This window comes from Scyliorhinus canicula, chromosome 14 (genome assembly GCF_902713615.1).
Source record: "Scyliorhinus canicula chromosome 14, sScyCan1.1, whole genome shotgun sequence".
NCBI lineage: Eukaryota > Metazoa > Chordata > Chondrichthyes > Carcharhiniformes > Scyliorhinidae > Scyliorhinus > Scyliorhinus canicula.
The window spans coordinates 92479858-92503434 of NC_052159.1; the positions used below are offsets into that span (position 1 = coordinate 92479858).

At 54.9% G+C, this 23577-nt stretch overlaps 1 long non-coding RNA gene across 1 annotated transcript in view; it reads right to left on the reverse strand.

The window, feature by feature from the left end:
• The window catches only part of LOC119977613, a 42171-nt gene extending 41088 nt beyond the window's left edge, over positions 1-1083 (reverse strand). Inside the window, exon 1 of the long non-coding RNA XR_005463237.1 lies at positions 852-1083. This is a non-coding gene — a long non-coding RNA (uncharacterized LOC119977613). The remainder of the gene's footprint in view (positions 1-851) is intronic.
• Positions 1084-23577: the final 22494 nt, after the last annotated feature.

Here is a 23577-nt window from a genome sequence, read left to right on the forward strand (position 1 = left end):
CCCCTCGCCCTCCCCCCCACTCGTGTCTCCCCTCTCCCTCCCCCCACTCGTGTCCCCCCTCGCCCTCCCCCCCACTCGTGTCCCCCTCTCCCTCCCCCCACTCGTGTCCCCCCTCCCCCCCACTCCAGTGCCCCCCTACTCCAGTGCCCCCCTCTCCCTCCCCCCACTCGTGTCCCCCCCCCCCCCCCACTCCAGTCCCCCCCCTCCCCCCCACTCCAGTGCCCCCTCCACTTCAGTGTGTCCCCCCCACTCCAGTGTCCCCCCCTCCCCCACTCGTGTCCCCCCCTCCCCCACTCGTGTCCCCCCCCCACTCCAGTGTCCCCCCCACACTCCAGTGTCCCCCCCCCACTCCAGTGTCCCCCCCCACTCCAGTGTCTCCCCCCCTCCCCCCTCCCCCACTCGTGTCCCCCCCACTCGTGTCCCCCCTCCCCCCTCCCCACTCCAGTGTCCCCCCCACTCCAGTGCCCCCCCTCCCCCACTCGTGTCCCCCCCACTCCAGTGTCCCCCCCCACTCCAGTGTCCCCCCCCCCCACTCCAGTGTGTCCCCCCCCACTCGTGTGTCCCCCCCCACTCGTGTGTCCCCCCCCCCACTCGTGTGTCCCCCCCACTCCAGTGTCCCCCCTCCCCCACTCCAGTGTCCCCCCTCCCCCACTCCAGTGTCCCCCCTCCCCCACTCCAGTGTGTCCCCCCCCCCCCCCCCCCCCCCACTCCAGTGTGTCCCTCCCCCCTTCAGCCTCTCACTCTGTCTCCAATCTCTCTCCCTCCTCCTGGTTCTCTGCCCCCTCCGCTCACACTGAACTCCAGTCTCCGGCTCCACCAACTTTTCCATCTCCTTCCCACTGAAAACTTACCGGGTGCCGGCTGGGGATGAATCTCCTGGGAATGTCTCAGACACCGCCGTCTCCGGCACCTTCCCTCCACAGGCTGAGCTGCGCTCGGCGGGTGCGGAAGGCACCGCCGCCGCCTCCTGTTGCCCAGCCCCGATCACCCTGAATACGTGGCAGCAGAACCACACTCACAGCAACAGGAACCGCAAGAAGACAGGCGGCGCTGCCCCCTGCTGCCCGTGTCCTGGAGCGCCCTCTGTCCGCCGGAGGAGCCGCCACACACTCGCCAGGTCAGGGGGAGAGGGACAGGCTGAGCACTTCACACACACACTGTCACTGAGACAGGGACAGACTGAGCACTTCACACACACACTGTCACCAGGGCAGGGACAGGCTGAGCGCTTCACACACAGACTGTCACCAGGGACAGGCTGAGCACTTCACACACACACACTGTCACCAGGGACAGGCTGAGCACTTCACACACACACTGTCACCAGGGACAGGCTGAGCACTTCACACACACACTGTCACCAGGGACAGGCTGAGCACTTCACACACACACTGTCACCAGGGACAGGCTGAGCACTTCACACACACACTGTCACCAGGGACAGGCTGAGCACTTCACACACACACTGTCACCAGGGACAGGCTGAGCACTTCACACACACACTGTCACCAGGGACAGGCTGAGCACTTCACACACACAGTCACCAGGGACAGGCTGAGCACTTCACACACACACTGTCACCAGGGACAGGGACAGGCTGAGGGCTTCACACACACACTGTCACCAGGGCAGGGACAGGCTGAGCACTTCACACACACACTGTCACCAGGGCAGGGACAGGCTGAGCACTTCACACACACACACACTGTCACCAGAGACAGGGACAGGCTGAGGGCTTCACACACACACTGTCACCAGGGACAGGCTGAGTACTTCACACACACACTGTCACCAGGGACAGGCTGAGTACTTCACACACACACTGTCACCAGGGACAGGCTGAGCACTTCACACACACACACTGTCACCAGGGACAGGCTGAGCACTTCACACACACACACTCTCACCAGGGACAGACTGAGCACTTCACACACACACTGTCACCAGGGACAGACTGAGCACTTCACACACACACTGTCACCAGGGACAGGCTGAGCACTTCACACACACACTATCACCAGGGACAGGGACAGGCTGAGCACTTCACACACACACTGTCACCAGGGACAGGCTGAGCACTTCACACACACACTATCACCAGGGACAGGCTGAGCACTTCACACACACACTTTCACCAGGGACAGGCTGAGCGCTTCACACACACACTGTCACCAGGGACAGGCTGAGCACTTCACACACACACTATCACCAGGGACAGGCTGAGCACTTCACACACACACTTTCACCAGGGACAGGCTGAGCGCTTCACACACACACTGTCACCAGGGACAGGCTGAGCACTTCACACACACACTTTCACCAGGGACAGGGACAGGCTGAGCACTTCACACACACACTATCACCAGGGACAGGCTGAGCACTTCACACACACACTTTCACCAGGGACAGGGACAGGCTGAGCACTTCACACACACACTGTCACCAGGGACAGGCTGAGCACTTCACACACACACTATCACCAGGGACAGGCTGAGCACTTCACACACACACTTTCACCAGGGACAGGCTGAGCACTTCACACACACACTGTCACCAGGGACAGGCTGAGCACTTCACACACAACTGTCACCAGGGCAGAATGAGCGCTTCACACACACACTGTCACCAGGGACAGGCGGAGCACTTCACACACACACACTGTCACCAAGGACAGGCGGAGCACTTCACACACACACTGTCACCAGGGACAGGCTGAGCGCCTCACACACACACTGTCACCAGGGACAGGCTGAGCACTTCACACACACACTGTCACCAGGGCAGGGACAGGCTGAGCGCTTCACACACACTGTCACCAGGGACAGGCTGAGCACTTCACACACACACTGTCACCAGGGACAGGCTGAGCACTTCACACACACAGTCACCAGGGACAGGCTGAGCACTTCACACACACACACACTGTCACCAGAGACAGGGACAGGCTGAGGGCTTCACACACACACTGTCACCAGGGCAGGGACAGGCTGAGCACTTCACACACACACTGTCACCAGGGCAGGGACAGGCTGAGCACTTCACACACACACACTGTCACCAGAGACAGGGACAGGCTGAGGGCTTCACACACACACTGTCACCAGGGACAGGCTGAGTACTTCACACACACACTGTCACCAGGGACAGGCTGAGTACTTCACACACACACTGTCACCAGGGACAGGCTGAGCACTTCACACACACACACTCTCACCAGGGACAGACTGAGCACTTCACACACACACTGTCACCAGGGACAGACTGAGCACTTCACACACACACTGTCACCAGGGACAGGCTGAGCACTTCACACACACACTGTCACCAGGGACAGGCTGAGCACTTCACACACACACTTTCACCAGGGACAGGCTGAGCACTTCACACACACACTGTCACCAGGGACAGGCTGAGCACTTCACACACACACTTTCACCAGGGACAGGGACAGGCTGAGCACTTCACACACACACTGTCACCAGGGACAGGCTGAGCACTTCACACACAACTGTCACCAGGGCAGAATGAGCGCTTCACACACACACTGTCACCAGGGACAGGCGGAGCACTTCACACACACACACTGTCACCAAGGACAGGCGGAGCACTTCACACACACACACTGTCACCAGGGACAGGCTGAGCGCCTCACACACACACTGTCACCAGGGACAGGCGGAGCACTTCACACACACACACTGTCACCAGGGACAGGCGGAGCACTTCACACACACACACTGTCACCAGGGACAGGCTGAGCGCCTCACACACACACTGTCACCAGGGACAGGCTGAGCGCTTCACACACACACTGTCACCAGGGACAGGGACAGGCTGAGCACTTCACACACACACTGTCACCAGAGACAGGGACAGGCTGGGCGCTTCACACACACACTGTCACCAGGGACAAACTGAGCACTTCACACACAGACACTGTCACCAGGGACAGACTGAGCACTTCACACACACACTGTCACCAGGGACAGGCTGAGCACTTCACACACACACTGTCACCAGGGACAAACTGAGCACTTCACACACAGACACTGTCACCAGGGACAGACTGAGCACTTCACACACACACTGTCACCAGGGACAGGCTGAGCGCTTCACACACACACTGTCACCAGGGACAGGCTGAGCACTTCACACACACACTTTCACCAGGGACAGGGACAGGCTGAGCACTTCACACACACACTATCACCAGGGACAGGCTGAGCACTTCACACACACACTTTCACCAGGGACAGGCTGAGCGCTTCACACACACACTATCACCAGGGACAGGCTGAGCACTTCACACACACAGTCACCAGGGCAGGGACAGGCTGAGCACTTCACACACACACTATCACCAGGGACAGGCTGAGCACTTCACACACACTGTCACCAGGGCAGGGACAGGCTGAGCGCTTCACACACACACTTTCACCAGGGACAGGCTGAGCACTTCACACACACACTGTCACTGAGACAGGGACAGGCTGAGCGCTTCACACACAGACTGTCACCAGGGACAGGCTGAGCACTTCACACACACACTTTCACCAGGGACAGGCTGAGCGCTTCACACACTGTCACCAGGGACAGGCTGAGCACTTCACACACACACTGTCACCAGGGACAGGCTGAGCACTTCACACACACACTGTCACCAGGGACAGGCTGAGCACTTCACACACACACTGTCACCAGGGACAGGCTGAGCACTTCACACACACACTATCACCAGGGACAGGCTGAGCACTTCACACACACACTATCACCAGGGACAGGCTGAGCGCTTCACACACACACTGTCACCAGGGACAGGGACAGGCTGAGCACTTCACACACACACTGTCACCAGGGACAGGCTGAGCACTTCACACACAACTGTCACCAGGGACAGGCTGAGCACTTCACACACACACTGTCACCAGGGCAGGGACAGGCTGAGCACTTCACACACACACTGTCACCAGAGACAGGGACAGGCTGAGGGCTTCACACACACACTGTCACCAGGGACAGGCTGAGTACTTCACACACACACTGTCACCAGGGACAGGCTGAGTACTTCACACACACACTGTCACCAGAGACAGGGACAGGCTGAGGGCTTCACACACACACTGTCACCAGGGACAGGCTGAGTACTTCACACACACTGTCACCAGGGACAGGCTGAGCACTTCACACACACACACTGTCACCAGGGACAGGCTGAGTACTTCACACACACACTGTCACCAGGGACAGGCTGAGTACTTCACACACACACTGTCACCAGGGACAGGCTGAGTACTTCACACACACACACTGTCACCAGGGACAGGCTGAGCACTTCACACACACACTGTCACCAGGGACAGGCTGAGTACTTCACACACACACACTGTCACCAGGGACAGGCTGAGTACTTCACACACACACACTGTCACCAGGGACAGGCTGAGTACTTCACACACACACACTCTCACCAGGGACAGACTGAGCACTTCACACACACACTGTCACCAGGGACAGGCTGAGTACTTCACACACACACACTGTCACCAGGGACAGGCTGAGCACTTCACACACACACACTGTCACCAGGGACAGGCTGAGTACTTCACACACACACACTGTCACCAGGGACAGGCTGAGTACTTCACACACACACACTGTCACCAGGGACAGGCTGAGTACTTCACACACACACACTGTCACCAGGGACAGGCTGAGTACTTCACACACACACACTCTCACCAGGGACAGACTGAGCACTTCACACACACACTGTCACCAGGGACAGACTGAGCACTTCACACACACACTGTCACCAGGGACAGACTGAGCACTTCACACACACACTGTCACCAGGGACAGACTGAGCACTTCACACACACACTGTCACCAGGGACAGGGACAGGCTGAGCACTTCACACACACACTGTCACCAGGGACAGGCTGAGCGCTTCACACACACACTTTCACCAGGGACAGGGACAGGCTGAGCACTTCACACACACACTGTCACCAGGGACAGGCTGAGTACTTCACACACACACTGTCACCAGAGACAGGCTGAGCACTTCACACACACACTTTCACCAGGGACAGGCTGAGCGCTTCACACACACACTGTCACCAGGGACAGGCTGAGCACTTCACACACACACTTTCACCAGGGACAGGCTGAGCGCTTCACACACACACTGTCACCAGGGACAGGCTGAGCACTTCACACACACACTATCACCAGGGACAGGCTGAGCACTTCACACACACACTTTCACCAGGGACAGGCTGAGCGCTTCACACACACACTGTCACCAGGGACAGGCTGAGCACTTCACACACACACACTGTCACCAGGGACAGGGACAGGCTGAGCGCTTCACACACACACTGTCACCAGGGACAGGCTGAGCACTTCACACACAGACACTGTCACCAGGGACAGGCTGAGCACTTCACACACACACTGTCACCAGGGACAGGGACAGGCTGAGCACTTCACACACACACTGTCACCAGGGACAGGCTGAGCACTTCACACACACACTGTCACCAGGGACAGGCTGAGCACTTCACACACAACTGTCACCAGGGCAGAATGAGCGCTTCACACACACACTGTCACCAGGGACAGGCTGAGCGCTTCACACACACTGTCACCAGGGACAGGCTGAGCACTTCACACACACACTGTCACCAGGGACAGGCTGAGCACTTCACACACAGACTGTCACCAGGGACAGGCTGAGCACTTCACACACACACACTGTCACCAGGGACAGGCTGAGTACTTCACACACACACTGTCACCAGGGCAGGGACAGGCTGAGCACTTCACACACACACTGTCACCAGAGACAGGGACAGGCTGAGGGCTTCACACACACACTGTCACCAGGGCAGGGACAGGCTGAGCACTTCACACACACACTGTCACCAGAGACAGGGACAGGCTGAGGGCTTCACACACACACTGTCACCAGGGACAGGCTGAGCACTTCACACACACACTGTCACCAGGGACAGGCTGAGCACTTCACACACACACACTGTCACCAGGGACAGGCTGAGCACTTCACACACACACTGTCACCAGGGACAGGCTGAGCACTTCACACACACACTATCACCAGGGACAGACTGAGCACTTCACACACACACTGTCACCAGGGACAGGCTGAGCGCTTCACACACACACTGTCACCAGGGACAGGCTGAGCACTTCACACACACACTATCACCAGGGACAGGCTGAGCACTTCACACACACACTGTCACCAGGGACAGGCTGAGCACTTCACACACACACTTTCACCAGGGACAGGGACAGGCTGAGCACTTCACACACACACTTTCACCAGGGACAGGCTGAGCACTTCACACACAACTGTCACCAGGGCAGAATGAGCGCTTCACACACACACTGTCACCAGGGACAGGCGGAGCACTTCACACACACACTGTCACCAGGGACAGGGACAGGCTGAGCGCTTCACACACACACTGTCACCAGGGACAGGGACAGGCTGAGCACTTCACACACACACTGTCACCAGGGACAGGCTGAGCACTTCACACACACACTGTCACCAGGGACAGGCTGAGCACTTCACACACACACTGTCACCAGGGACAGGCTGAGCACTTCACACACACAGTCACCAGGGCAGGGACAGGCTGAGCGCTTCACACACACACTCAGGGCCGGTTTTAAGCCTATTTGACCAATTTCATCAAATTGGGCCCCGCACCTTAATTGGGCCAGCGGCGACAGAGTTACCGTTTGAAGCCTTTTCTGTATTCTAAGAGGAACTATAGGGTAGTTTTTACTTTTGGGGAACGCACCACATTACCGTCGACAAATCCTTCAGCCCTGCGCCGCCAAATCCTTCCGCCCAGGTAAGTAAGTTTCAAAATTTTAGCATATCAAGCATTTAATGTTTTTTTTTGGTTAAAGACGAGCATACTACACGAAATATAAACATACATAAATTTTTACTTTTGTAGAGTAGGGGCCCCGCCATTACTTTTCTAATTGGGCCCGCAATTCCTAGCACCGGCCCTGCACACACTGCCACCAGGGTCAGGCTGAGCACTTCACACACACACACTGTCACCAGAGACAGGGACAGGCTGAGCACTTCACACACACTGTCACCAGGGACAGGCTGAGCACTTCACACACACACTGCCACCAGGGTCAGGCTGAGCACTTCACACACACACACTGTCACCAGAGACAGGGACAGGCTGAGCACTTCACACACACTGTCACCAGGGTCAGGCTGAGCACTTCACACACACACACTGTCACCAGAGACAGGGACAGGCTGAGCACTTCACACACACTGTCACCAGGGACAGGCTGAGCACTTCACACACACACACTGTCACCAGGGCAGGGACAGGCTGAGCACTTCACACACACACACTGTCACCAGGGCAGGGACAAGTTGAGTACTTCGCGCCACACACTGTCACCAGAGCAGCCATAACTTGAATACATCACACAGACACTCTCAACAGGGCAGGGACAATCAGAGCACTTCACACACACTGTCACCAGGACATGGACAGGCTGTGTCTGTGTGAATTACTCAACCTGTCCATGCCCTGGTGACAGTGTCTGTGTGAAGTACTCAGCCTGTCCATGCCCTGGTGACAGTGTCTGTGTGAAGTACTCAGCCTGTCCATGCCCTGGTGACAGTGTCTGTGTGAAGCGCTCAGCCTGTCCCCGCTCTGGTGACAGTGTCTGTGTGAAGCGCTCAGCCTGTCCCTGCCCTGGTGACAGTGTGTGAAGCGCTCAGCCTGTCCCTGCCCTGGTGACAGTGTCTGTGTGAACTACTCCGGCGGTCCCATTTGGAGGGGCATGCTGTACATCACACAGACAGTATCACCAGGGCAGGGCCAGGCTGAGTACTTCACACACATACTGGTCACAAGGGCAGGAACAGGCTGTACTTCACACACACACACACACTGCCATTAGGGACAGGTTGAGTCTTTCAATAACACACTGTACACAGGACATGGACAGGCTGAGTATTTCACATACACACTGTCCCTAGGGCAGGGACAGGCTGAGTGCTTCAATAACACACTGTCACCAGGACAGGGACAGGCTGAGTACCTCACACACTGAGAACTTCACAAGGACACTGTCACTAGAGCGGGGACAGGCTGAATACTTCACATACACACAATCACCAGGTCAGGTGAGCACGTCACACACACACTGTCAGCAGGGCAGGGACAATCTGAGCACTTCACACCCAATCTGTCACCAGGGCATGCTCAGGCTGTGTCTGTGTGAATTACTCAACCTGTCCCTGCCCTGGTGACAGTGTCTGTGTGAATTACTCAGCCTGTCCCATTTGGAGGGGCATGCTGTACATCACACAGACACACTGCCATTAGGGACAGGTTGAGTCTTTCAATAACACAGTCATCAGGACAGGGACAGGCTGAGTATTTCACACAGACACCGTCACCAGGGACAGGCTGAGTAGTTCGCACACATACGCAGCACAGTAGCACAGTGGTTAGCACAGTTGCTTCACAGCTCCAGGGTCCCAGGTTCTATTCCTGGTTTGGGTCACTGTCTGCGCGGAATCTGCACGTTTTCCCTGTGTTTGCGTGGGTTTCCTCCCACAGTCCAAAGGTATGCAGGTTAGGTGAATCGGCCATGCTAAATTGCCCTTACTGTCCAAAAAAGGTTAGGTGGGGTCACGGGGATAGGGTGGAGATGTGGGGATAGGGGTGGAGGTGTGAGCTTAGGTAGGGTGCTCTTTCCAAAGGCCGGTGCAGACTCGATGGGCTGAATGGCCTCCTTCTACACTGTAAATTGTATGATTCTATGATTTGATTCTATGATATACAGACACACATAGTCACACACTCACAGTCACCAGTATAGGGACAGGCTGCATATTTCTTTTTTTTTAAAATAATTTTTATTGAAATTTTTACAAAATATAAACATCTCAACTCTATTAACAAAACAACCGCGGTAACACCCCAAGAACCATACCCACCCAACTTCAAAAGCAACTACAAACTACAAACAACTACAAACAAAAGAAAAAAAAACAAAAGAACACCCAAACAACAAAAGGGAAAGAGATAACACCCGCCACATCCCACAAACCCATGTACACATTTCTCCCTCCCACTGATCTAAACCCCCCCCGGGGTTGCTGCTGCTGCCGGCCTATTTCCCTACCGTTCCGCCAGGAAGTCCAGGAAAGGCTGCCACCGCCTAAAGAATCCTTGTACTGATCCCCTCAGGGCAAATTTCACCTTCTCCAATGTAATGAACCCCGCCATATCATTGATCCAGGCCTCCACGCTTGGGGGCCTCACATCCTTCCATTGGAGCAAGATCCTCCGCCGGGCTACTAGTGACGCAAGGGCCAGAACACCGGCCTCTTTCGCCTCCTGCACTCCCGGCTCCACTGCAACCCCAAAAATTGCGAGTCCCCAGCCTGGCTTGACCCTGGATCCCACCACCCTCGACACCGTCCTTGCTACCCCCTTCCAAAACTCCCCCAGCGCTGGGCACGCCCAAAACATATGGGCGTGGTTCGCTGGGCTCCCCGAGCACCTAGCACACCTGTCCTCGCCCCCGAAAAACCTACTCATCCTCGTCCCAGTCATGTGGGCCCTATGCAGCACCTTGAACTGTATGAGGCTAAGCCTCGCACAGGAAGAGGAGGAATTCACTCTCTCCAGGGCATCGCCCACGTCCCCCCTCCTCAATCTCCTCACCCAGCTCCTCTTCCCATTTACCCTGCAGTTCCTCCACCGAGGCCTCATCTACCTCCTGCATTACCCGGCATATGTCCGAAATCCTCCCTCCTCCAACCCACACCCCCGAGAGCAACCGATGCCGCACCCCTCGTGGGGGCAGCAAGGGGAACCCCTCCACCTGCTGCCCGGCAAACGCCCTCACCTGCATGTACCTAAACATGTTCCCCAGGGGGAGCCCAAACATCCCCTCTAACTCCCCCAAGCTCGCGAACCTCCCCTCCACAAACAGGTCCCTCAACCTCCTAACCCCTGCCCTGTGCCAGCCCAGAAATCCGCCATCAATGCTCCCTGGGACAAACCGATGGTTCCCCCGTATCGGGGCCTCCATCGATCCCCCCACTTCTCCCCTATGTCGTCTCCATTACCCCCAGATTTTGAGGGTAGCCGCCACCACCGGGCTCGTGGTATACCTCGTTGGAGGGAGCGGCAACGGCGCCGTTACCAGTGCCTCCAGGCTCGTGCTCATACAGGACGCCATCTCCATCCTCTTCCATGCTACCCCTTCCCCGTCCATTACCCACTTACGCACTATCGCTGCGTTGGCAGCCCAATAGTACCCACAGAGGTTGGGCAACGCCAGCCCCCCCCCCCCCTATCCCTGCCCCATTCCAGGAACACCCTTCTCACCCTCGGAGTCCCGTGCGCCCACACAAATCCCGTAATACTCCTGTTGACACTCCTAAAAAAGGCCTTCGGGATAAGGATGGGGAGGCACTGGAACAGGAACAAAAACCTCGGGAGCACCGTCATCTTAACGGACTGCACCCTCCCCGCCAGTGACAGCGGTAACATATCCCACCTCTTAAACTCCTCCTCCATCTGCTCCACCAACCTTGTGAGGTTGAGCTTGTGCAGGGCCCCCCAACTCCCAGCCACCTGGACCCCTAGGTACCTGAAGCTCTTCCCTGCCTGCTTCAGTGGAAGCCTACCAATCCCCTCCTCTTGATCCCCCGGATGCACCACAAACAACTCACTCTTGCCCAGGTTCAACTTATACCCAGAGAAACCCCCGAATTCACTAAGAATCCTCATCACCTCCGGCATCCCCCCCCACCGGGTCCGCCACATGCAACAACAGGTCGTCCGCATACAGCGACACTCGATGCTCCTCCCCACCCCGCACCAGGCCCCTCCAGTTCCCTGACTCCCTCAATGCCATGGCCAGGGGCTCAATCGCCAACGCGAAGAGCAAGGGGGACAGGGGGCACCCCTGTCTCATCCCCCGGTACAGCCGAAAGTACTCCGACCTCCTCCTATTTGTGGCTACACTCGCCATCGGGGCCTCGTAGAGCAGCCTCACCCACCGGATAAACCCCTCCCCAAACCCAAACCTCTCCAGCACCTCCCATAAATACTCCCACTCAACCCTATGAAAGGCCTTCTCCGCATCCAATGCCACCACTATCTCCGCCTCCCCTTCCATAGCCGGCATCATAATGACATTGAGGAGCCTTCGCACGTTCGCATTCAACTGTCTTCCCCTCACAAACCCTGTCTGGTCCTCGTGAATGACCTCGGGCACGCAATCCTCTATTCTAGTGGCCAGGACCTTTGCCAGCAGCTTAGCGTCGGCGTTTAGCAGCGAAATCGGCCTATATGACCCACACTGCAGAGGGTCCTTGTCCCGCTTCAGGATCAAGGAAATCAGCGCCCGTGACATAGTTGGGGGCAAAGCTCCCCCCTCCCTTGCCTCGTTAAAGGTCCGGACCAACAGGGGGCCCAACAGGTCCACATAGCTTTTATAAAATTCCGCCGGAACCCCGTCCGGCCCCGGCGCCTTCCCCGACTGCATGCTCCCTATCCCTTTGACCACCTCCTCCAGCTCGATCGGCGCCCCCAGTCCCTCAACCTGCTCCTCCTCCACCCTCGGGAATCGCAGCTTGTCCAAGAAGCGCCCCATTCCACACCCCTCCACCGGGGTTCCGACCGGTACAGTTCCCCATAGAAGTCTCTGAAGACCCCATTAACATCTACTCCCCTCCGCACCACCTTCCCAGCCTTATCCGTCACTCCCCCAATCTCCCTGGCCGCGTCCCGCTTTCGGAGCTGGTTTGCCAGCATCCTGCTTGCCTTCTCCCCATACTCATACACCGCCCCCTGTGCTTTCCTCCACTGAGCTTCCGCCTTTCTGGTAGTCAATAGGTCGAATCTGGCCTGAAGGCTACGCCTCTCCCCCAGCAATCCCTCCTCTGGAGCCTCCGCATATCTCCTATCTACCCGCACCATCTTCCCTATCGGTCTCTCCCTCTCCCTCTCCTCCCCCTCTCCCTATGGGTTCGGATGGAGATCAATTCCCCCCTCATCACCGCCTTCAATGCCTCCCAGACCGTCCCCACTCGGACCTCCCCGTTGTCATTGGCCTCAAGGTACCTCTCGATACACCCCCGAACCCTCTCGGCCACCTCCTCATCTGCCAGCAGCCCCACCTCCAAGCGCCAGAGCGGACGTTGGTCCCTCTCTTCCCCCAGCCCGAGGTCCACCCAGTGCGGGGCATGATCTGAAATGGCAATGGCGGAGTATTCCACATCCTCCACCGTCGAAACCAGCCCCCTGCTCAGGACAAAAAAATCAATCCTCGAGTAGGCCTTATGTACGTGGGAGAAAAACGAGTACTCCCTGGGCCTCGCAAACCTCCAGGGATCCACCCCCCCCCCCCCCCCCCCCCCCAAATCTGGTCCATAAACCCCCTCAACACCTTAGCCGCCGCCGGCCTCCTCCCCGTCCGGGACTTGCATCGATCCAATGGGGGATCCAGTACCGTGTTGAAGTCCCCCCCCATGATCAGGCCCCCCACCTCCAGGTCCGGAATGCGGCCCAACATACGCCGCGTAAACCCCGCATCGTCCCAATTTGGGGCATAAACATTCACCAACACCACCCGCTCCCCCTACAGCTTACCACTCACCATCACATATCTCCCGCCACTGTCAGCCACCACATTTAATGCCTCAAACGTCACCTTCTTCCCCACCAGGATCGCCACCCTCCTACTCTTCTCATCCAGCCCTGAGTGAAATACTTGGCCCACCCATCCCTTCCTCAGCCGAACCTGGTCCACCACTCTCAGGTGTGTCTCCTGGAGCATGGCCACATCCGCCTTCAGCCCCTTCAGGTGCACAAACACCTGGGCCCATTTGACCGGCCCATTCAGCCCCCTCACATTCCAGGTTATCAGCCGGATCAGAGGCCCCCCTGCCCCCCTCCCCTGCCGATTAGCCATACCCCATCCCTTGCCCACCACCGGCCAGCGTCCCCCGCTCTGCCAGTTTCCCACGGCGGCAACTCCCCCCCTCCAGCACCCCCTGCATCCTCCAGCTCCTTCCTGACCGTTTCAGCAGCAACCCGGTAACCCCCCCCCCCCCCCCCCCCCCCACCCAAGGCTAGGACCCCTCCTAGCCGCGCCCCTCCCACCATAGCACTCCCGTGAGCCAGCTAACTTCTGCTGACCCCGGCGACTCCCGCCCTACCTCCGACTCCTCCCCACGTGGGACTACCCCTCCTCCATCGTGCCCGTCAATGGGTTCTCCTCCCCCCCCCCTGCTCTTGCGTGGGAAAAGAAAACAGCCAGCAACGACCCGCGCTTCTCAGCCCCGCCCCCGCCCCCACCATCTCCCAGCGCGGGAAACTCGCAGAAAGCCCACGCTTTTGCCCTGCCAGGCCCCGCCTCCTCCAGGGCTAATCCCATTGTCAGTCCCCCCCCCACCAGCTCCCCAAACTCCCCGTTTACCCCCCTGCCCGAACCCGTCCACCAGACCCTACAGAAAAACCCATATAGAGAAGACAAATTGACATCACCCCACCCACCCTAAGGCCAACCCACATCTTACATTAAACCAAGCAAATACATATACAGTATTATACAGCATCCCCCATCTTAGACCCTCAGTTCGAGTCCAATTTCTCGGCCTGCACAAAGGCCCACGCCTCCTCCGGGGATTCAAAATAATGGTGCCGATCCTTATAGGTGACCCACAGACGCGCCGGCTGCAACATGCCGAACTTCACACTCCGTCTATGGAGCACCGCCTTCGTCCGGTTAAACCCGGCACTCCGCCTCGCCACCTCCGTACTCCAGTCCTGGAAGATCCACACCTCCGTGTTCTCCCACTTGCTGCTCCGCTCCTTCTTGGCCCACCGGAGCACACACTCACGATCCACGAACTGATGAAACAGCACCAACACCGCCCGCGGCGGCTCGTTCGGCTTGGGCCTCCTAGCCAGAATTCTGTGGGCCCCCTCTAACTCCAGGGGCCCCTGGAAGGACCCAGCCCCCATCAGCGAGTTTAACATAGCCGCCACATAGGCCACCAGGTCCGACCCCTCCAGCCCCTTTGTGAGGCCCAGGATCCGCAAATTCTTCCTCCTCGACCGGTTGTCCAGCTCCTCAAACCGCTCCTGCCATCTTTTATGGAGCACCTCGTGCAGCTCCACCTTCCCCGCCACGGCCACGGCCTCATCCTCCCTTTCGGAGGCCTGCTGCTGCAGCTCCCGGATCGCAGCCCCCTGGGCTGTCTGTGTCTCCATCAGCTCCCTGTTGGTTACCTTCAGCGACTCCAGCAGCTCCAACTTAAGCTCCTGGAAGCAGCGCAGCAGAGTCGCCTGCTGCTCCTGAGCCCACTGCCTCAGCTCCTCAAGGCCTCCGCCGGTCACCATTTTGTCTTCCTTCCCCCGCTTTTTCAGGGGTGATTTCTCCGTTTTTCTCCTTACCCCACTCCTGGTCCGGACCATAGGACCGTTGGGGTCGACTCCTGTCCTCTTTGGGCAGCACGGTAGCATGGTGGTTAGCATCAATGCTTCACAGCTCCAGGGTCCCCGGTTCGATTCCCGGCTGGGTCACTGTCTGTGTGGAGTCTGCACGTCCTCCCCCTGTGTGCGTGGGTTTCCTCCGGGTGCTCCGGTTTCCTCCCACAGTCCAAAGATGTGCGGGTTAGGTGGATTGGCCAGGCTAAATTGCCCTTTGTGTCCTAAAAAATATAATGTTAATGGGGGTTGTTGGGTTGCTGGTATGGGGTGGATACGTGGGCTTGAGTAGGGTGATCATTGCTCGGCACAACATTGAGGGCTGAAGGGCCTGTTCTGTGCTGTACTGTTCTAATTCTAATTCTAATTCTTCCCACGTCGGGATTTGCCGACACAGCTCCGTTTTCAGCGGGAGCTGCCGATGTGCGGCTTAGCTCCCCATTGCCGCCACCGGCGACAGGCTGCATATTTCACATACACACTGTCACCAGGGCAGGGACAGGCTGAGTACTCCACAGACACCCAGGGCAGGGACAGGCAGGGACACACACTGTCACCAGGACAGGCTGCGTACTTCACACAAACACTGCTATCAAGAGAGGGACAGGCTGATGTGCCATCAATTATGACAAAGACGAGTTGTGGAACACACCTATGGCTTTAATAAGCTAAACGAGAACCTGCTGGCAAGTGATCCCAAACTAGGGCAGGGCCAGAGGTCGGCCACCTTTATACAGAGCCTGAGGGGAGGAGCCACTGGCAGAGCCAGCAGAGACAACAAACAATATATACAATACAGTAACAGTGGTTTACCACAAGGCTGAGTTCTTCACACACACACACTGTCGCCAGGACAGTGACAGGCTGAGTATTTCACAAACACAGTATCACCAGGACAAGCAAGCTGAGTATTTCACACAGACAATGGCACCAGGGACAGGTTCGGTACTTCATACACACACTGTTGCCAGGACAGTGACAGGCTGAGCGTTTCACACACACTGTCACCAGATCAGGGACAGACTGAGTACTTCACACACACTGTCTCCAGGGCAGGGACAGGCTAATCTCTTCACACACACTGTCACCAGAACAGGGACAGGCTGAGCATTTCACAAACACAATGTCACCAGGATAGGGGCAAGCAGAATATTTCACACAGTCGCTGTCACCAGCGACAAGCTGAGTATTTCACACACACACACACAGTCACACAAACACACACTGTCACCAGGGCATGGACAGACTGAATACTTGACACACACTGTCACCAGAACAGGGACAAGCTGAGTATTTCACATACACACAATCACACACACAAACACACACTGTCACTAGGGCATGGACAGACTGAGTACTTCACACACACACTATCACAGGGGCCAGTGACAGGTTGAATACTTCACACACACACTATCACCAGGATAGGGACAGGCTGAGTATTTCACACACACGCACTGTGACTGTGGGCAGGGACAGACTGAGTATTTCACACAGAAAGTGCCTGACCTAGACCTAGACCTTAGAGCAGCAGTCAAGAGCTAGGTAACAACATGTAAGGACATGCCATGGGGTACTCTCTATACCAGTACCCTACACTGTAAATACGTACATAGACCAGTAATGTTAAGAAAGGCTTCTTGATGACTTCTACAAAATGGCTTAACAGTGTCAAAACACAACATTGGTAGTGACAACCCAACAAAACATCACTCAGTACGCACACAGGACAGGGCAGACTGAACATTTTGCATAGTCACAAGAAGTAGGAACAGGAGGAGACTTTCTGGTCCATTGAGCCTACTCTGCTGTTCAATAAGACCATGTCTGATATTGGTCTTCAGCTCCATTCTTCCACCTATTCCCGTTATCCCTTGATTCCTTGAGAGACCAAAAATCTGTCCATCCCAGCTTTAAATGTATTCAATGAGTCATTGTCACCCAGTCTGACACCATGTAGGGAAATGCTGAGCATTTCACACAGACATTGTCACTGTTACCCATTCCACACAGAGGGCAGGGACAGGCTGAGCATTTCACACAGACATTGTCACTGTTACCCATTCCACACAGAGGGCAGAGATAGGCTGAGAATTTCACACAAGCAGTGTCACAGTTACCCAGTCCACACGCAGGGCAGGGACAGACAGAGAGTTTTGCATAGACAGTCACAGCAATCAGACATTAAGAATTTCAGGCACGGGCAGCACGGTGGTACAGTGGGTTAGCCCTGCTGCCTCATGGCGCCGAGGTCCCAGGTTCGATCCCGACTCTGGGTCACTGTCCGTGTGGAGTTTGCACATTCTCCCCGTGTTTGCGTGGGTTTTGCCCCCACAACCCAAAGATGTGCAAGGTAGGTGGATTGAACATGCTAAATTGCCCCTTAATTGGAGAAAAATGAATTGGGTGCTCTAAATTTATATGAAAAAAAAGAATTTCAGGCACATTGATTTATTCACGTGCAAACACAATCACTGATATAGAGTGCAGAACCATCAAAGACTGCCACTTCAAGTGAAAATCAATCATTTTGGAAATCTAATATATGTTGACATATCTCACTGTGTAAAATGAAACAGGTTTGTATATTAAAATATTTTTTCTCTTTTTTAAAGTATTTTTATTGATTTTCATTTGTATTTATGACAAAAAAAGAAAAGATAAGAAACATATACAGCAATATGAGGTATATTAACAATAAAATTCAAATAATTGATTATAACAACCATACCATTAGCTATAAGCAGGCCACGTTGTTGTATTTAAACATACCACGGGTATGATCGAGGCAACAAAAACGTACCCTATTAGTTGCTGTGGACTTGTTTCCTCTATATTTTGAGTGTTGCCTCCACTCCTCGCCCCTCCCCCCCTTCTTTATTTTCACCTGTCTAGCTCGGTCATTCCCCTCCTCACTGTCCGCCCCCTGCCATCCCCCACACCCCTCCAGTTAGTTGCTGGTCACAAAAAGGTTCTCGAAGAGGCTAGTGAATTGCCTCCCTGTATTGTGGAAGCCCTCTTCCGATCCTTTGTGGCTTTGGGTGGCACTGCTGATCTCCAGCCAAGCAGGAGTCTCTGGCAGGCAATCAGGGAGGCAAAGGCCACAGTGTCAGCCCCCCATCCCCATAAAGAGTTCTGGCTGTTCCGACACTCCGAAGACCGCCACAGTGCGCATGGCTCCACCCTTACTTCCACAACCCTGAACATTGGTTTGCAAAATGCAGTCCAGTACCCAACAGGTTTGGGGCAGGACGAGAATACAGCTCACACTTGTCCTCCGCCTCCGGAAAAAACCCATGCATTTATGTTCTGGCCAAGTGCACCCCGTTTACTACCTTTCGTTGCGTTAGGCCCTGCACAAGAGGAAGTGGAGTTCGCCCTGTGCATGCCTCAATCCTGAGACCTCCCCCTATCTCCATGCCCAGCTCTTCCTCCCACCTTTCCCATGTCTCATCCAGTGGGGCCCGTAGCTCCTCTCGTAGTCGCCATTACATGCCAGCGTAGTTACTGTCCCCTAATTTGCCCAATGTTAGCACTCTGTCCAGTAGGGGGTGTCCGGGTAGCTGGGGGAACGCTGAGGTCTTCCTGCCGAGGCACAGGTCTCCTACTGTCTGTACCCCATTGTCCTGTCCCCACCTTTTAGAGGAGGTGTCTATTGTTGCTAGGATGAAGGTATGGTTTTTGCATATGGGGGCCGTAGCGGACATTACAACATGGTTGAAGTGGTGCCTGAACTGGCTCCAGGTCCTCAGCGTGGCCACCAACACCGGGTTTCTCAAGTAATTAGCTGGGGGATGTGGGAGTGGGACGGTGGCCATTGCTTGGAGAAGTCCCCATACAGGAGGTCTCCTCCATTTGCACCCATTGAGCCTCCAGCTCTCTCACCCATCTCAGTACCCTTTCTGCATTTGCCGCCCAGTTGTACAATAGGAGATTTAGCAGAGCCAAGCCCCCCACATTTCTTCTTATTTGGAAGACACTTTTACGGATCTTGGGTTTTTTTCACGTCCACACAAATGCCATAATTAGTTCTCTACCTTGGTGAAGAAGGTCTTGGGAATGAAGATCATGAGTGATCTGAATAGAGGGCAGCACGGTGGCCCAGTGGTTAGCACTGGGACTGCGGTGCTGAGGACCCGGGTTCAAATCCCGACCCTGGGTCACTGTCCGTGTGGAGTTTACACATTCTCCACGTGTCTGCGTGGGTTTCACCTCCACACCCAAAGATGTGCAGGTTAGGTGGATTGGCCACACTAAATTGCCCCTTAATTGGAAAAACAAATAATTTGGGTTCTCTAAAATTTTAAAAAAGGCGTGGTCTGAATAGGAAGAGGAATCTTGGCAGCTGGTTCATTGTTGTTGTCGGCACTCTTCCAGCCAGAGAGAGCCAGAGCGAGTCCACCCCTGCAGGTCTCTCTTTACCTCTTCCACGAAACTCGACAAGATCCACTTGTTTTAATGGCAGCGGCCCCAGCTCTGGTTCGCCCCCTGGAGGTTCATGGGGAAGATTTCATTCTTGCTCGGGTTCAGCTTGTAAATCGAGAAGGCTCCGAACTCCCTGAGGAGTTCCATTATTCCTCCCATGCTGCCTTGAGAGTTTGAGACACAGAGGAGCAGGTCATCTGTGTAGAGTGAGACTCTGTGCTCTCTCATTACACTTTGGATGCCTCTCCACCCCTTCGCTGATCTGAGAGCGATAGCCAGTGGCTTGATTGCCAGGTAAATAGCAACAGGGACACTGGGCATCTCTGACTCGTGCCTCTGTGTTGCCGGAATTATTCAGAGCTGGTGGCATTTGGCTGTATGCTCACCATGGGAGTGCGGTACAATAATTTCATCCTGGTCTAATCCCAGACCGTTCCAGCACCTCCATGAGTTATCTCCTTTCGACCCTGTGGAAGGCCTTCTCTGCATCTAGAGAAATGATCACTTCTGGTGTCTCCTTCCCTGGTGGTTGAGCAGGCATCTGATGTTCGCCATTAACTGTCTGCCCTTGACAAACCCCTTCTGATCTTTCGCGACTACCCCTGACACACAACTCTCCAGTCGCCTTGCCAGAACCTTCGCCCGGACCTTTGCGTCAGTGTTCAAGAGCCGGGCCCCCCCTCGACAAAGAGTCATTGAACATCTCCCGCAGGTGCGGGGCCAATGCTGCCACAAACATTTTATAGACGTCCACCGGGAATCCGTCCAGATCCGGTGCCTTCCCTGACTACATTGAGTTAATGCTGTCCAAGATCTCTCCCAGTCCTAGCAGTTCTTCCATTCCCTGTTTCTTTTCCTCCCCCACAACTGGTATGTCCAGCCCGTGGAGAAACCTTTTTATCTTTGAGCCCCCTCCAGGGGCGCAGAAAATGTACAGTCCCCAGTAGAAGGTCACAACAGCCTCATTCATCATATTTGGCGCTGTGACTAGCCTGCCATTCCTGTCCCTCACCTGCGCTATCTCCCTCATGGTTGCCTGCTTTCTCAGCTGGTGTGCCAGTTGGCAGCTGCACTCATCAAAGGACCCACGTGTCTGGTTGAGCTGGTTCGCTGCTTTCCAGTGGAGAGCAGGTCAAATTCCATTTGTAGGTTTTTCCTCTCCACCAGTAGCTCCACTGTCAGTGCCCTGGAGTACCACCCGTCCACTTCCAATATGGGGGTCATCAGCTGTTACCTAGATGCCCTTTCTTTCCTCTCCATGTGAGATCTGTATGCTATTATTTGCCCCCTTATCAGTCCCGTCAATGCCTCCCAGAATGTGGAGGGTGAGACCTCCCTATTTTGGTTGCAGATTACATACCTGTCGATGACTTGTGACATTTTTCACAGAATGCCTTGTCGGTGAGGAGGGCTGTGTCCAGCCACCATGGGGGACACTGGGCCCGGCCTGTCTCCAACCTCACGTTCATGTAGTGTGGCGTAGTCTGAAATTACTATTGTGGAGTATTCTGCCTCTACCACCCCTGGACGCACCCATATACCCACTACAAAGAAGTCAATACAGGATTAGGCTTTGTGCACGTCGGAGAAGAATGAGAACTCCTTTTCCCTCAGATGGTTGAACCTCCATGGGTCCACCCATCCCCATCTGCTCCATCAAGGTGTTTAGTTCCTTTGTCATTCCTCATTCTTTCCCTGATCTGGGGGTGGACTTGTCCGTCGTTGGGTCCTGTATACAGTTGAAGTCTCCCCCCATGATGAATTGGTAGGAGTCAAGGTCGGGAATCACTGTCATTGTTTCTTTAATGAAGACTGCATCATCCCAGTTAGGATGTATATATTCACAAGCACCACTGGGTTCCCTTCCAGGATGCTGCTAACTATCATGTATCGTCCCCCTGGGTCCATGACTGTGTTTGTTGTGGTAAACGCTGTCCTTTTGCTAAACATATGGCCACCTGCCTCAGCCTTGTGTCAAAGCGCACCTGATATGTTGCCCAACCCAACTTTTCCTTACCCTGAGTCGGTCCTTCTCCCCCAGATGTGTCTCCTGAAGGAAGATTATGTCAACCTTCTGGCTTTTTAGATGGGCGAAGACTCTGGATCGTTAAACCGGCCCGTTAAGTCCCCTCATGTTAATTTGTTCGTGGGCCACCCAATATGGCCACCATCACTTTCCTCTTTCCAGCCATCTCCATGTATGACCTGTTGTAGCCAACATTCTACCCTCCCCTCTCCCACCTAATCCTCGACCCCCCCCCCCCCCCCGACCCCATCTACCCTTGTAGTCTCCTCTTCCCTTTCTCCATACCCGTATTACTTCCCCCTACTATCTGCCCTCCCTTGCTCCTCGCCTCTTGCTCCCTCAGGATTGCGACACCTTCTTTCAGACGCTTCCTCCCTTTCGGGCCCCCGCACTTTTTCTTCCCATACACTAGCCTGCTTGTTAGTGTGGTGGCTCCCCTCTGGGAGCAGCTCTATTCGTACTTGACCCATTTGGTTCCACCCCCAACCTCCCTTCTTGTCTCTAAGAACAGGAGCCCTCCCCTCCCTTAGATTGTGTAGGTTTAAGGAACAAAAAGAAAGTCAAAGTTAAGAGTTCCTGATTGTCTCTTATCGCTGCTTTCTAAGACCATTCTTTTTTACAAACTCATTCGCTTCCTCCAGCATGTTAAAGTAGAGTTCTTTGCCATTGACGTGACCCAAAGTCACCCTGGTAAAATATGCCAAATTGCACTTTGCCTTTTAAAAGTGCCGATTTGGCCAGGTCAGCTCCAATGTCTTGATAGATGCGGATTGTGTGTCCTTCTTACCTACACGATCGCGTTGCTCCTCGCCCTGTTAAGCACCCGCTCTTTGTCTTGAAACTGATGTGGATTCACAATCATTGTGGTGGATCTCCTAGTTTGGGCTTTTGCCAAAGTGAACTGTGGGCCCGGTCCACTTCTGTGGGTTTGGCAAAGCCTTCCTCTCCGACTAGTTTCCCGACATCTTCGCAGCGTATCCTGTTGGGTTCTTGCCCTCTAGTAACCCAACAATTCTCAGGTTCTGCCATCGGAACCTGTTCTCCTGATTGCTCTCCCCTCCGCGGTTAGTTCAGCGGCATTTTGATCAGCAGGGTATTGATTGATGGTGAGGTTAGGGAAATTTTGTGGTGTTTTTGTGTCTGTGTGGTGGCCTGGTAAGAAGTTCCCAAGAGAGAGCCACCTTTCATGTGACTGCTCAGCTCCTGGCCGCCACCGAAAGTCACATTGAAATGTTCTTTCAATTGATGTTACTTTACTGATCATAAATATCAGAGCTAAAAATTTCTGACATTAACAGCATTGTTTTGAATGGGGTAAAGTGAGGACATCAGAATCATGCATAGCATGCAGCATCAGGAATATTAAATCATTAGCTGTATTTTCCCTTTACGGATGTTGATAGATCTATTGTATGTCTTCAGCATGTTCTGTCTTTATTTCAGATTGCCAGTACTTGCTGTTTATTCACATTATACAACATCTGGGACAGGAAATTTAGCCAGTGGTGGGTGTAGGGGGAAAGGTTAAAGTTTTAGCGAATGAAAAGGCTCTGTTCAGGGCTGATTTTTTTAAAAACCCTTTTGTA